Below are 13,865 nucleotides of genomic sequence, written 5' to 3'. Positions count from 1 at the left end.
ACAAATGTATTATTTTACAATAGGCAGAGCTGCTGTATTCCTTCTGGATGCTCTAGGGAGGAATCCAGGTCCTTACTTTTTCTAGCTTCTACAGGCTGCCCACATTGCTTGGCCAATGGCTCCTTCCTCCAGCCTCAAAGCCATCAGCATAGCTTCTACCTCTCTGGTCACAGGGCCTACTCCCCTTCTTAGAGGACCCTTGTGATTCTATGGGACCTACCTGGATAATCCAGGATACTCTCCCCATCTCAAAATCCTTTCTTGATCACATCTGTAAACTACACTTTGCCATGTAAAGTAATATATTCACAAGTTCCAGAGATTAGGAAAAGGACATCTTTGGGAGCTATTATCCAACCTACAACAACTGTCAAAATGTGAATCAGAATATAAAGCAGTTTTATTACAATGCTCATTCACAGCAAATAAGGTAAAAGAAATTATAATCCCCAGATACTTTAATAAAGCCTTGATTAAATTAAGGGGAAAGAAAAGGTACTAGACAAAGATTTCTAAAAGCAAACCTGTAAGGAAAAATGGAAAAGTGTTGAAATAATAGACTGAGAATGCAAGGTACTAGATTAGTCATTTCTATGTGCTTAGAGAGGTAAGGGAGAAAGAGAATGAATGAAGATATTTAGACTTTATTTGCCATAAAAAATAAGTTAAATCTACATTTAGTCTGTCCCTTATCATCCTAAAACAGAATATCTTAGTCCATTTACCAAAAAAGGGAAGGGAAATCTCCCTTAATATGTCAATTTTTGTTTTTTGTTTTTACATTTATATTATTTTTATTAGTTATGCTGTAAGGACTATTGACCTTAGAACCCTTTCATCTTATGAAAAACAATGTTTGTGAAAATATTCATTCTAGAGAATTGTTTATTCACTTAAAGTTGCGAACAATGTTTGCTTAGGAGGTTGAATTTACTCACCAGCCTGGTGATCATTATTGACTATGACTTCATTGATACTGTTGTAATCAATTCAGCCAGTTAAAAAAATAGAAGTTCAGTCATATAAGTTAAGAAGGCTATTTACTCATAGCCTTCTTACTTGTAAAACTTTATTTACAAATCAATACTAGTTGATTTTTTAAATTGTCATTTTTAAAACACAACAAAAAAATCTTCCCATTCTCTGTAGTATAATATGTTTGTGTCTTCTGATCCTTCTGACTCTTCTCAATAGACTGCATTTGTGCCTTGCATGTGGATGTCCGATTCTCCCAGCATTTCTTTTTTTTTTAGGTTTGAAATTTTCATAATTATAATTTAAAAAATATAAACTGTGCTTATGACCGCTCAAAAATATACATTTGAAAAGAAACAAAAATATACATTTGAAATTATATTTTAAGAATCTAATGGCACTTCACTTCTTTCATTGCCACATGTGATACTGAAATTTCTGTGATAATGCAAATGGTTTCAAATCCATACAAACTTTGTAAATGTTAAGTATGTCAAAGCAATATGGAAGCTTTGATTTGCAACATGGATTTTAGAGCAATGACACTTCTGCAAACCTGAAGCCCACTAATAGTGCACACCATCTGTTATAAATGGAGAGAAGTCCCAAAGCATAGGATCTTTCAAAAGTCCTGCTGCAGTTTTAAGTTTTAGTAATTTCAGAAGAATAAATCCTTCAAAGTTTAAAAAGTGAAATGTAATGATTTAAATATATTACAATCAGGACATTTTGAGAAAGTTTCAATAATACTTTTTTATTGTAGTAAAAAATATGTAACATAAACTTTACCATCTTAACCATTTCTAAATGTATAGTTCAGTAGTGTTAAATATATTAGCATTGCTGTGCAACCAATCTCCAGAACTTTTTCATCTTACAAAACTGAAACTCTGTATCCATTGCAGTGGACTGATATTTGTATCTCCCCAGAATTTATAGGTAGAAATCCCCCAATGTGAAGTATTAGGGGGCAGGGTCTTTGGAAGAGAATTTGAGAGGTGATAAGGGTGAAGCCCTCATGAATGAGATTAGGCCTTATAAAAGAGACCCCCAGAGAGCTCTCTAGCCCTCTTTCCCCTTATGAGGTTACAAAAAAAGTCAACAATCTGCAGCCTACAAGATAGCCCCCACTAGAACCTGAGCATGTTGGCATCCTGATCTCAGACTTCCAGCCTCTCTGTGAAATACATTTCTCTTGCTTATACACCACTTAGTCTATGATGTTTTGTTGTAGCAGTCCAAACGAAGACACCATTAAATAATAACTCCCCATTTACCTCTCCCCTCAGCCCCTGGCAACCACCATTCTACTTTCTAAATATTTGACTACCTTAGTTACTTCATATACGTGGAATCATACAGTATTTGTCTTTGTGACTGGCTTATTTCACTTTGCATTATGTCCTCAAAGTTCATTCACGTTGTTGCATGCGTCAGAATTTTTTTCCTTCTGAAAGCTGAGTCATATGCCCTTGTGTGTATATGCCACATTTGCTGATGCACTCATCTGTTGATGGACACTGGGTTTCTTCCACCCCTTGGCTATTGTGAATAATCCTGCTATGAACATGGATGTACAAATAACTCTTCGAGACCTATTTTCAATTCTCTCAGATATATGTGTAGAAGTGGAATTGCTGGATCATACAGTAGTTCTATTATTAGTTTTTTGAGAACCACTGTGTTTTCTATAGCAGTAGCCCTATTTTACATTCCCACCAATGGTGCAAAGAGTTCCACTTTCTCCATGTCAGTGCCAGCACTTGTTCTTTTCTTTTCTTTCCTTTTTTTGATAATAGCCATCCAAATGGGTGTGCGGCGATATCTCATTGTGGTTTTTCTTTGCATTTCTGTAATGATTATTTCATAGACTTAGCCAAATAATACATTTTTAATTTAATCTTTAGTGATGTCAGTGTCTGCCATCTTTAGAGGGATTAAAATGTTTTAAAAATTAATTTTTCAAATATCTCAAAACTAAGTACAGATAAATTTAAATAGTCTTCTTCATTTTGTAAGTTTGTAAGCTCATTTTGTATGTTCACAGCATCTGTACTACTGAAGATATTAAAGCTTAAAACTAAACTAAGACTTTTGGGACACCATGTATGTAAAATCGGAGATTCAAGTTTGCTGGAACCATACCTGGCCTGAGTCCCCACTGAGCCACTGAGTTTCAAGCACTGCCCCAAAACAGTCACACCTGGAACTACTAGACTTGCTTTTGGACACAGGGAATGTAACTCCTACAATTCATCCCTGAGCTCCTTGCCCATGATGGGCAGTGTCAGCCTCTGAAGCTGTCCTGCAGTACATGTCCCGATGGCAGAACACCTCTTGGACACCATCAAGGTATCAAAGAGGAGGGGTGGGTGCCCGTGTTGCTAATTTTGCTCATTGTTTTAGAGGTGCATGGATATCCCCTTAAAATCCTCTCCCTTCAGGCATCCTCAAGGCAGGCAGCTGCCCATGTCTGGAGTTCACCACAATGGGAAGGTCAACACCCTCAGAGCCTACTTAGTCACCACTGAGCTGCAGAGGTCTAGTTGCATTAGATACCTGAGTCTTCTTTCTTTGTCTGTGATTATTAATTAGCTCTTAAAAATCTGTTTGTATGGCTGAGTGTGGTGGCTCACACCTGTAATCCCAGCACTTTGGGAGGCCAAGGCGGGCAGATCATGAGGTCAGGAGTTTGAGACCAGCCTGGCCACCATGGTGAAACCCCATCTCTTATAAAAATACAGAGAAATTAATTAGCCGGGCCTTGTGGCGCATGCCTGTAATCCCAGTTTCTTGGGAGGCTGAGGCAGGAGAGTTGCTTGAACACGGGAGGCAGAGGTTGCAGTGAGCCGAGATCACACCATTATACTCTAGCTCTGGGTGACAGAGCAAGACTCCGTCTGAGGAGCGGGTGGGGGGGCGGGGGCGGGGAGGATCTGTTTGTATTATCAGCCTAATTGTTCTCTTTTGAGCTAGCAAAATTTTTACAGCTTCGAATTTCTCAGAACTTTTAAAGAAGTATTCAGAATACTTCCAGCATCTCCTTGGCTTTTGATCTCAGCAGAGACTGCATTAGCTGGCAGTGTTCTCTAAAGGCTAATGAATACAAACCCAAAGAAGTAAAGTCACAACAAGACTTTGAATTTACCCTGGAGTTCCTTTATGCCAATGGGCCCAAATCTGTAAAATGTCACTTGCTAGTTCTTCTAAATCATTTGAATACCCTGAGTGGTACATAAATAATTGAGTACTGGCTTTTAATTAAGGCTCTGTAGTGAAAGCTGCTTTATGCAAAATTAAATGCTTTTTAATAGCTAATTTAGAGACCACTTTTTAACACTGGAAGTACCGTACCAGGAAACTTAGCACATTGCTAATTTGATCTGGCAGTGTTCCTAGATTACATGTAGGATTCAGTTCCGTTTTATAAATAAATGTTCCTTACACACAGCTCCGAATTTTAATTCAGTATTACCAATACTTCTCACAGAAGAAAGATATCAAGTGAAAAAACTCAGATCACATAATATTTCATAATCGTATGAAAATTAATATAGCCTGTGAACACTTGAGAGCTTAAAAAAACCAGGTTTCATATCCTTATCTGAGCTGTATAGATATCAAAGGTAACTAGGTGTTATGGGTTCAATTGCATCACCTTCCAAATTTATATGTTGGTGGTGTAATCCCCAATACCTTAGAATGTGAACTTATTTGAAACTAGAAACATTGTAGATGTAATTAGTTAAGATGAGGGCATAATGGGCCAGGTGCAGTGGCTCACACTCATAATCCTAGCACTTTGGGAGGCAGAGGCAGGCAGATGGCTTAAGTCTAAGTGTTCGAGACCAGGCTGGGCAACATGGTGAACCCCATCTCTATAAAAAAATTAAAAAGTTGCCTGGCATGGTGGCACGCACCTGTAGTCCCAGCTACTCAGGAGGCTGAGGTGGTAGGATCGCCTGAGTATCTGAGCCCGGGAGGTGGAGGCTGCAGTGAGTCAAGATCACACCACTACACTCCAGCCTCAGAGTGACAGAGCAAGACCTTGTCTCAAAAAAAAAAAAAAAAAAAAAAAATGAGGTTATAATGGAGTAGGATGGTCGCCTAATCTGACTTGTGTCCTTATAAAGAGGGACAATTTGGGCACAGGCATGCACAGAGGGAGAACAACATGTGCCGATGGAGGCAGAGATTGGGATGATTCAGCAGAAACCAAGGAGCACCAAAGGTTGCCAGCAAACCACCAGAAACCGAGAGAGCAGCATGGAACAGATTCTCCCATGCAGCCCTCAGTAGGAACCCACCCTGTGGCCACATTGATTCCAGACTCCCAGCCTCCGTAACTGTGACACGATAAATTCTATTTATCCCAGCAGCCCTAGCGAAACGTTACTCACTGAATGTTTGTGTCCTGCACAAAATGTAAATGTCGAAGTCTAACTCCCAATGTGATAAAGTCTGGAGATGGGGCTTTGGGAGGTGATTAAGTTTAGATAAGGTCACGAAGATGGGGCCCTGTAGTGAATGCTTATATTTATGCTGCTCCAGTATCTATTTTGAAATACGTTGGGCTTTCCCATACTAAAAGCTTGGCTCAGTCACCCTTGACAGTTTCCAGTTGTATACTTCCTCCCAGTGTCTCTGTGTGGCCTATCCAGACATCTGCCTTACACAACTGCTCCCTGCTGACCACTTGCCTATGGGACTGCTAGAAGCAGCCTAGGTGACTGGCCCGCTGCCCCCAGACCCATGGACTGTGCAGACATGCCACAGTGACCACCTGCCAGTCACTGTGCGACCTCCTGAGAGTCCTGCTTGCTTGCTCTAAACCCACCAATTAAAACTCCCCATGGGAAACCTGTTGGGATAAATGCCCTGGACCCAATAAGGGCACTAGCTCGTAGGTCCCTCTGTCTCTCCTTGCCTGTACTCCCTGACCTCCATGTAGGTGGCCTAGAGGCATGCGAGGGAATCTGCCTTCCAGAGTCTGTAGGTAGTAGAAACTCTTAAACCTTCACACTGTGGTTGTGTCACTGAAGCCGTGCCCGAAATCCAGCCCCTGATGGCAAGGCCATTGTGAAGGGGCACATGCAGGTGGATCCACTGCTGGTGATTTTTCCTCTAGACCTCTAGTGGCTGCTGGGGACAGCAGCTACTATCTAGTGTGGCAAAATGGAAGAGAAACTCCAAAAGTTTCATTTCCAACAGGCCTTCATTATGGGACAAGTCTCTCTTTTATATATATATATATATATATAGAGAGAGAGAGAGAGAGAGAGATACATATAGATATATATATATAGAAAGAGAGAGAGAGAGAGAAAGAGAGATACATATATATATATATGTATCTCCAAGAACCCAAGAACGCTGGGTCCCTGATCCTGGACTTCCCAGCCTCCAGAACTATGAGAAATGAACATTGGTTGCTTAAGCCACCCAGTCTATGATTTTTTTTTTTATAGCAGCTGAAGCGAAGATACCAAGATGCCAATTAATACACTATACACTACGAATCCAATAAGGAAGTCCAGATTGAGCATGAAGCACAACAGCTCTGCTAGTATTCTTTTTTCTTTCTTTTCTTTTCCTTTCGTTTTGTTTCTTTTCTTTTCTCTTTCTTTCTTTCTTGAACTGCTGGGTTCAAGTGATACTTCTGCCTTGGCCTCTCAAAGTGCTGGGATTACAACTCTGTAAGCTCGAGCTATTAATCTGACTTTGCAGCTGATGAACCATTTTAGCAAAGCTGAGTAACTCATATAAATCTTTACATAATAAGTCATGGAAACCTGACTTCCAGGCATGGGTACTTAAGTGTATGTTCTATTACCTTAAAGAAAATGCATAACTTTTCTTTTTTTTTTTTGAGACGGAATCTCACACTGTTGCCCAGGCCGGAGTGCAGTGGGGCGACCGGAGTCTTGACCTCCCCGGGCTCAGATGACACTCTCACCTCAACCTCTGGAGTAGCTAGATGGACTACAGGCACATGCCACTACACTGGCTACTTTTTGTGTTTTTTATAGAGATGGAGTTTCACCATGTTGCCCATGCTGGTCTCAAGCTACTGGGCTCAAGCGATCTGCCCACCTTGGCCTCCCAATGTGCCTGGATTACAGGCGTGAGCCACTGCACCTGGCCCATAACTTTCAAAGTACAAATTCTAATAAGTTTGTTTTGCAAGCCTATTATTGTACGAATAAAAAACTTAAAAATGGGCCAGTCATGGTGGCTCATGCTTGTAATCCCAGAACTTGGGGGGGCCCAAGTGGGAGGATCTCTAGAGCCCAACAATTCAAGACCAGCCTGGGCAACATGGTGAAACCTCTACAAAAAAAATTTTTTTTAATTAACTGCATGTGGTGGCATACGCACCTTCAGTCCCAGGTACTCAGGGGGCTGAGGTAGTAGGATCACTTGAACCTGGGAGGTCAAGGGTGCAGTGAGCCACGGCTGTGCCACTGCACTCCAGCTTGGGTAACAAAGTGATACCCTGTCTCAAAAACAAACACACACAAAACTTAAAAATGAAAATTGTCTTTGAAATTTACCATATCTAACCTGTGATCTCATGGAGCTTATATTCTCTTGGGGAAGGTGAACACGTAAATGCAGAGGCAACTTTTCCACTGCAATTGTTGGAAATGCTTTGAAGAAAAAATGCAGAGTTAGAGAATTAACTTCAGAACTAAAGGGTAAAAGAAATGTAGTCAGGCCTCACTGACAAGAAAGCGGTGTGGGGACCTGGTGTTTAGGGTGGGAGAGGAAGAAGAAGGGTTGAGAGTGGACAATTCTGGTGGAATCAACAGTGAATCTGCATGAAGATGCTTTAAGAGACGAGAGATCTGAGGAGGCTTCAGAACAATAAAAGGAAAGGAGGTCAGTGGAGAGACGGAAGCAGGGGAAGTGAGGGCAGTAGACAAGTGGGCTGGGCCTAATCAGTCAAGTTACACAATTTGGATTTTATCCCAGAATTTATAAAGCTCCTGTAAGCTCTTCAGCAAGATTGTATCATAAATTTTGTGCTAAGAGAATAAGAGGGGAAGAAGAGAAGCTGGTCAGAGGCCATGCCAGGAACCCAGGTACAATATGAAGGGTGATTGGGCACCGTGAAGGCAGTGGAGATTTTGTGATACGTTTCTTGAAAGTAAAGCAACAGGACTTGATGACTAAATGTGAGCATGGAGTTAGGTACAGGGACACTCAGGAGGCTTCAGTGAGCTGAGATCGTGCCACTGTACTCTAGCCTGGGCAACAGAGCAAGACTCCGTCTCAGAAGAGAAAAAAAGCTAGGATTCTCCTACATGTGGCTAAGATATAGATCAAAAGGCTTATTCACTATAACAAAATCACTAACCAATTAATCTTAAGATAGACAATTTAGAGGACAATTCAAGGAAACACCAATACCTAAGCTCAATTAGTGACTCTTCTCAGGAAATTTTAACTGCTTATTTCTGCTAAATCTAATTTGGGTTTCCTGTAAATTTGAGTAGAATTAACTTACCCTGAACCTTTATTATTTGAGATAAGTTGCAGTGAGCCAAGTTTGTGCCACTGCACTCCAGCCTGGGTGACAGTGCAAGACAAGACTATCTCAAAACAAAACAAAACAAAACAAAACAAAACAAAAAACAGCAGTACCCATTCCCTACTAGCTCCTTGTTCTCCAAATTATTCATAAAAACCCTGAACTCTAAACCTTTGGGCAGATTGATTTGAGTGATGACTCCAATTCTTCTGCATTGGCCGGCCTTGTGTCTAGTAAACTCTTTCTCTGCTGAAATGCCCCATTCTCAGTGAACTGATTTTGTCTGTGCAGTGAGTGGGAAGAACTCACCATGCAAATACAACCCCATCATATCATCTTTCCGTGTCAGTTCAACCAAAAGAATAATTTCCCTTTTGGTGAACTGCTGCAGCCAGGCCTTTCAGAAGCCACCTCTAAAAATTTAAGTATACATAATTTGAGGAAAGTCTGTAATCAGTGAGTTAGAATTTCAAGGATCAAAGACAATAGGTCTCTTAAAGTCCCTCTCATCTCTATAGAGCTGTCACCAGGCTAATAGCTCAGACACTCTTAGTCTCTCTCTTTCCTGTCTTTTTCATTCTCTCTGTTTGTAGCTTTGTGTTCTGTCTCTCTTTCTCTCTTTCCCCCCATCTCCAGTTTTAGGAATATGATATTTGTTTATTTTCCTTTGGTGATTATCCTGTGATTGTCTGTTTCTATTTTCTGTGCCCATCCTGCTATACTTCCTCCTGTCCCTCCCATTAAACAAATTAACAAATATTTATTGAGCTTCTACTTTGTATTAGGCTCTGTGCTAAATTCTGGATATTTAACTAAAAATAGATAAGAATTTTGCCCTCATTTGTAAACATGGTGCTTGCATTTCCCCTTTCCTTCAGTCTGTCTGCTTTCTCTTTCTCTTTTTCTTTTTACTCTTTCAACTTCATTAACTGGGTATAATGTGAAATTAAATTTTTGTATCTTATTTTATTTTATTATATTCTGTTTTTGAGACAGAGTCTCACTCTGTCACCCAGTCTGGAGTACTGTGGCATGATCTCGGCTCACTGCAGACTCCACCTCCCAGGTTCAAGCAATTCTCCTGCCTCAGCCTCCGAGTAGCTGGGATTACAGGTGCCTGCCACCACACCCAGCTACTTTTTATGTTTTTAATAAAGATGGGGTTTCATCATGTTTGCCAGGCTGGTCTCAAACTCCTGACCTCAGGTGTTCACCCTCCTTGGCCTCCCAAAGTGTTGGGATTACAGGCATAAGCCACTGTGCCTGGCCGCAAATTAAATTTTTTGAAATGCCACTTATCTATATTGAATCTAATATTCTACCTCCCACTCCATGTTTTAATGCATTTTTCCTTCAAAAATCAAAGTAAAATGATAAACAAAGCTAATTAAGCAGGATTTGGGGTCTTGCCCAGGATTCAAGAACATTGATAATTCTTAGCAAAATGTATTAAGATTATTTACATCTGGCTGGGCACAGTGGCTCACACCTGTAATCCCAGCACTTTGGGAGGCCAAGGTGGGCAGATCACAAGATCAGGAGATTGAGACCATCCTGGCTAATATGGTGAAAGCCCATCTCTACTAAAGATGGAAAAATTGGCTGGTGCCTGTAGTCCCAGCTTTTTGGTCGGCTGAGGCAGGAGAATGGCGTGAACCTGGGAGGCGGAGCTTGCAGTGAGCCAAGATCATGCCACTGCACTCCAGCCTGGGCGACAGAGCCAGACTCTGTCTCAAAAAAAAAAAAAAAGATTATTTACATCAAGTGAACTAAATAAATAAAGATTATACTTAATTTCATGTCATTTTAGGTCAAATTTTGCTACCAAAACAATCTCAGCACTAGATATAAAAATTTGTATAATTTGCAGAGCTTTTTAGTTTAGAATAAGCATAAAGGATTTTTCATTTGCCAAGTGCATGGCTAGTACATAACATAAACTAAAAATAAAATTCTAAGGCTCCCAACTGACTGAACAGACCATTTATTGGCCAAAAGGACCCAGAACTACCTTGAAAACTTGAGTTCTTGGCGATGATGGGACAGGGGTAAGACGTACATCTTATACCCCTTCCTTTGCAACCTATGATTAGATTTTCTTCCATAAGGGCTAAATAGAAACCACCCCTTTCAAAAGATTCCACCACAGATACCAACCAATCACCTGATACTGTCACTCATGTTTTGCCTGATAAGAGAGCACGAACAATCAAGTTGCTTTGGCCAGTCTATACAGAATACACAATAAGGATTTTCAGGTCCTCTGCTTTATCTTTTGATACTCGGATCATGCTAATGCCACCATTTTTTGTACATTGACCCAAGAAGGGGCATGAAGCTCAATTGCACAGGTGCATGTTTCTCCTTTCATAACTATTCATGACACCTCTTATGGCTTATTGAATATGTATATCTGGGCAGCCTGCTCAACATAAATTCCTGTTCCCCTTGCCCCTCCCTCGAAATATCTGTTTTTGATTTCTGGTTGGAGGTTATGCTTCCCAGCTTGTCAGAATGGCCAACCTGCAGGCTGTAGCCCTTATGAAAAATAAAGCTCTCCTTTCCAAATTTGTGTATGAACCTCATCATTCTTCAGTTGACAATAGTAAGGAATCTTAGAAATATATGTTGGATGAAATTTCACCTATTTAATTGTCTTGTATACCTAGAGTCAAAATATGTGCATAATGAAAGGACAAATACAAATGAAAAATAAGGGGCTTATTTCTCCCTATTGAAAAGTGAAGCATTTTTTTCTCTCCTCTTATTTTGAGCATTTGCTTTTAAAAAACTTGTAATTGTAGATATTCTCTTCTTCTTTTGAAATGTATATAAATCCTTTTGAAGACTAGATTGAGGTTTCCAGCTTTATGACCTAGGAATGCCTTTTTCAAGGAACTGGGGGCCATTACTTTGAAATGTAAACATCGAGGGAGATAGCACCCTACATACTGGTTTCAGTGGAGATTATTTAGGTTGGCACCTTGCTTCAAGTTGCACAACTACCTCTTGTCATAAAGGTAGGAGAAGTTTGTTTTTCCTCTGTGATTTTTTTTTTTTTTTTTTTTTTTTGAGACAGAATCTCACTCTGATGCCCAGGCTGTGATCTCGGCTCAATGCAACCCCCACATCCCGGGTTCAAGTGATTCTCTTGCCTCAGTCTCTTGAGTAGGTGGGATTACAGGTATGTGCCACCACACCTGGCTAATTTTTGTACTTTTAGGAGAGGCAGGGTTTCACCATGTTGGTCAAGCTGGTCTCAAACTCCTGACCTCAAGTCATCTGCCTGCCTTGGCCTCCCAGGGCACTGGGATTACAGGCATGAGCCAGCATGCCTGGCCTGCCCCTCTGTGATTTTTTTTTTTTAAAGAGGGATTCAAACATCTTGCGATCTGAGACACCAAAACAGATTCCCCTTTATCAGCTAAGAGGAACTCCAGAGTTGAGGAAACAAAATCACCTATAGGAGTTGAGGGTTCAGGGCTCGGCTGGCAAGGCAGATTTCTAAATCTTTATGGCTCTAAACTTCCTAACAATAGGAGCTACTGGACCTCTTCTAACTGTGATTTATAACCCAAACCACTACACTCTGACTGGACAAAGGATAGACATCTTTTCTGATGAGCTATTGCAGACTTTAAGCCATTTCAGCCAGTTTATGGAGCCTGCACAAACACAAACTATCTCTGTGTTCATCTTTTGAGATGAAGAGCCAAATTTCACTTCATTTTAATGGTAAAACTTCACCATAAGGTGAACATGGAATGTACATGACGTATGTGTTTACTCACTGTGCACGCACTCAGCTCCTCCCCTAAATGTGTGTAGCTTTCTCCCCCAACCTGTTGAATATGTATGACTCTATTGTGTGATACAGGCCCTGTGAGGCATAAAATCCAACCTGTCCTTCTCCTTTTCCAAGAGAGAACACCTTTGGCACATGCCAGAGAATGTCTTTTCCGAGTTTGCAAACCAATATTGCCCAAAAAGCTCTCCTTTCTGCCATTTAACCATCCTGGTAGTCTTTTGGATGACATTCTGGATCAAGTCAATTAACTAATATAGATAGTGTGATATGGTAAAATATATATTTGGTTTTTTTCCTTGTTTCCTGGCATACAACTCTTAAAATTCTTAGATACTCCGAAGTGATGTCTTTTTGTGTGCTAGTGAGTTGACTGATGGCCCCTAGGTAGCTTCAGGATGGGGGATGGTCACTGGAAATATTAAGGCAGAACTAGAGGACTGGAACTTTCAGCAACACCCCCAGCCTAAACTCTGGGGAGGAGAGAGGGGCTGAAGGTTAACTTGATCACCAATGGCCAACGGTTTAATCAATGATGCCTATGTCATGAAGCTTCCACGAACATCCAAAAGGACAGGGTTTGGAAAGCTTCCTGCAGCTGAACAAGTGGAGGCTTACAAGAGGGTGAACAAGAACTCAAGCATGTGCAGGAAGACACAGCACCCCAAGTCCACGCAGACAGAAGCTCCTGCACTCAGGACACTTCCAGACTTCACCCCATGTGTCTCTTCATCTGGCTCTTCACTTATATCCTTTAAAATATCTATTGTAATAAACTGGTAAATGCAAGTAAGTTTCCCTGAGTTCTGTGAGCCACTCTAGCAAATTAATTGAACCCAAAGAGGGGGTCATAAGAACCCCAACTTGAAGCTGGTCAATCAGAAGTTCTGGAAGCCTGAACTTGCAACTAGTGGGAAGGAGGGGACAATCTTGGGGACTGAGCTCTCAACCTATGGGATCTGAGGCTATCTCCAGGTAGATAGCATCAGAATTGAATTAGAGGACATAGGGGACACCCTGCTGGTGTCTGCTGCTTGGTGTAGTGGGGAATCCCCTGCCCCATTTTTTCACAGATGTATTTTGTGTTGATTGTTGTATGAGACCAGAGAAAAAACACAGATGGTCACCCCAATTGCTAGGTAAAGCAGGATAAACTATGGTGTGACAAATGGTGTTGGCAGTCCTCTTATTTGAAAACTACTTGGCCAGGCATGGTGGCTCATCACCATAATCCCAGCACTTTGGGAGGCTAAGGCTGGAGGGTCGCTTGACTGCAGGATTTCGAGACCAACCTGGGCAACATAGCGAGACTTCACCTCTACAAAAGCTAAACAAAATTAGCTGGACATAGTGGCACAGACCTATAGTCCCAGCTACTCTGTAGGCTGAGGTGGGAGGCTCTCTTGAGCCCTGGAGGTTGAGGTTGCTGTGAGCCAAGATCACACCATGGCACTCAAGTCTGGGTGACAGAGTGAGACCCTGTCTCAAAACAAAAGTAGTTATCGCTTATCTTGAAAGCATGTATGTAGTGGATGATATCTGGTTGACGAT

This window comes from Mandrillus leucophaeus, unplaced genomic scaffold (genome assembly GCF_000951045.1).
Source record: "Mandrillus leucophaeus isolate KB7577 unplaced genomic scaffold, Mleu.le_1.0 Scaffold258, whole genome shotgun sequence".
Lineage (NCBI taxonomy): Eukaryota > Metazoa > Chordata > Mammalia > Primates > Cercopithecidae > Mandrillus > Mandrillus leucophaeus.
Note: the sequence above shows the minus strand (reverse complement) of the source record.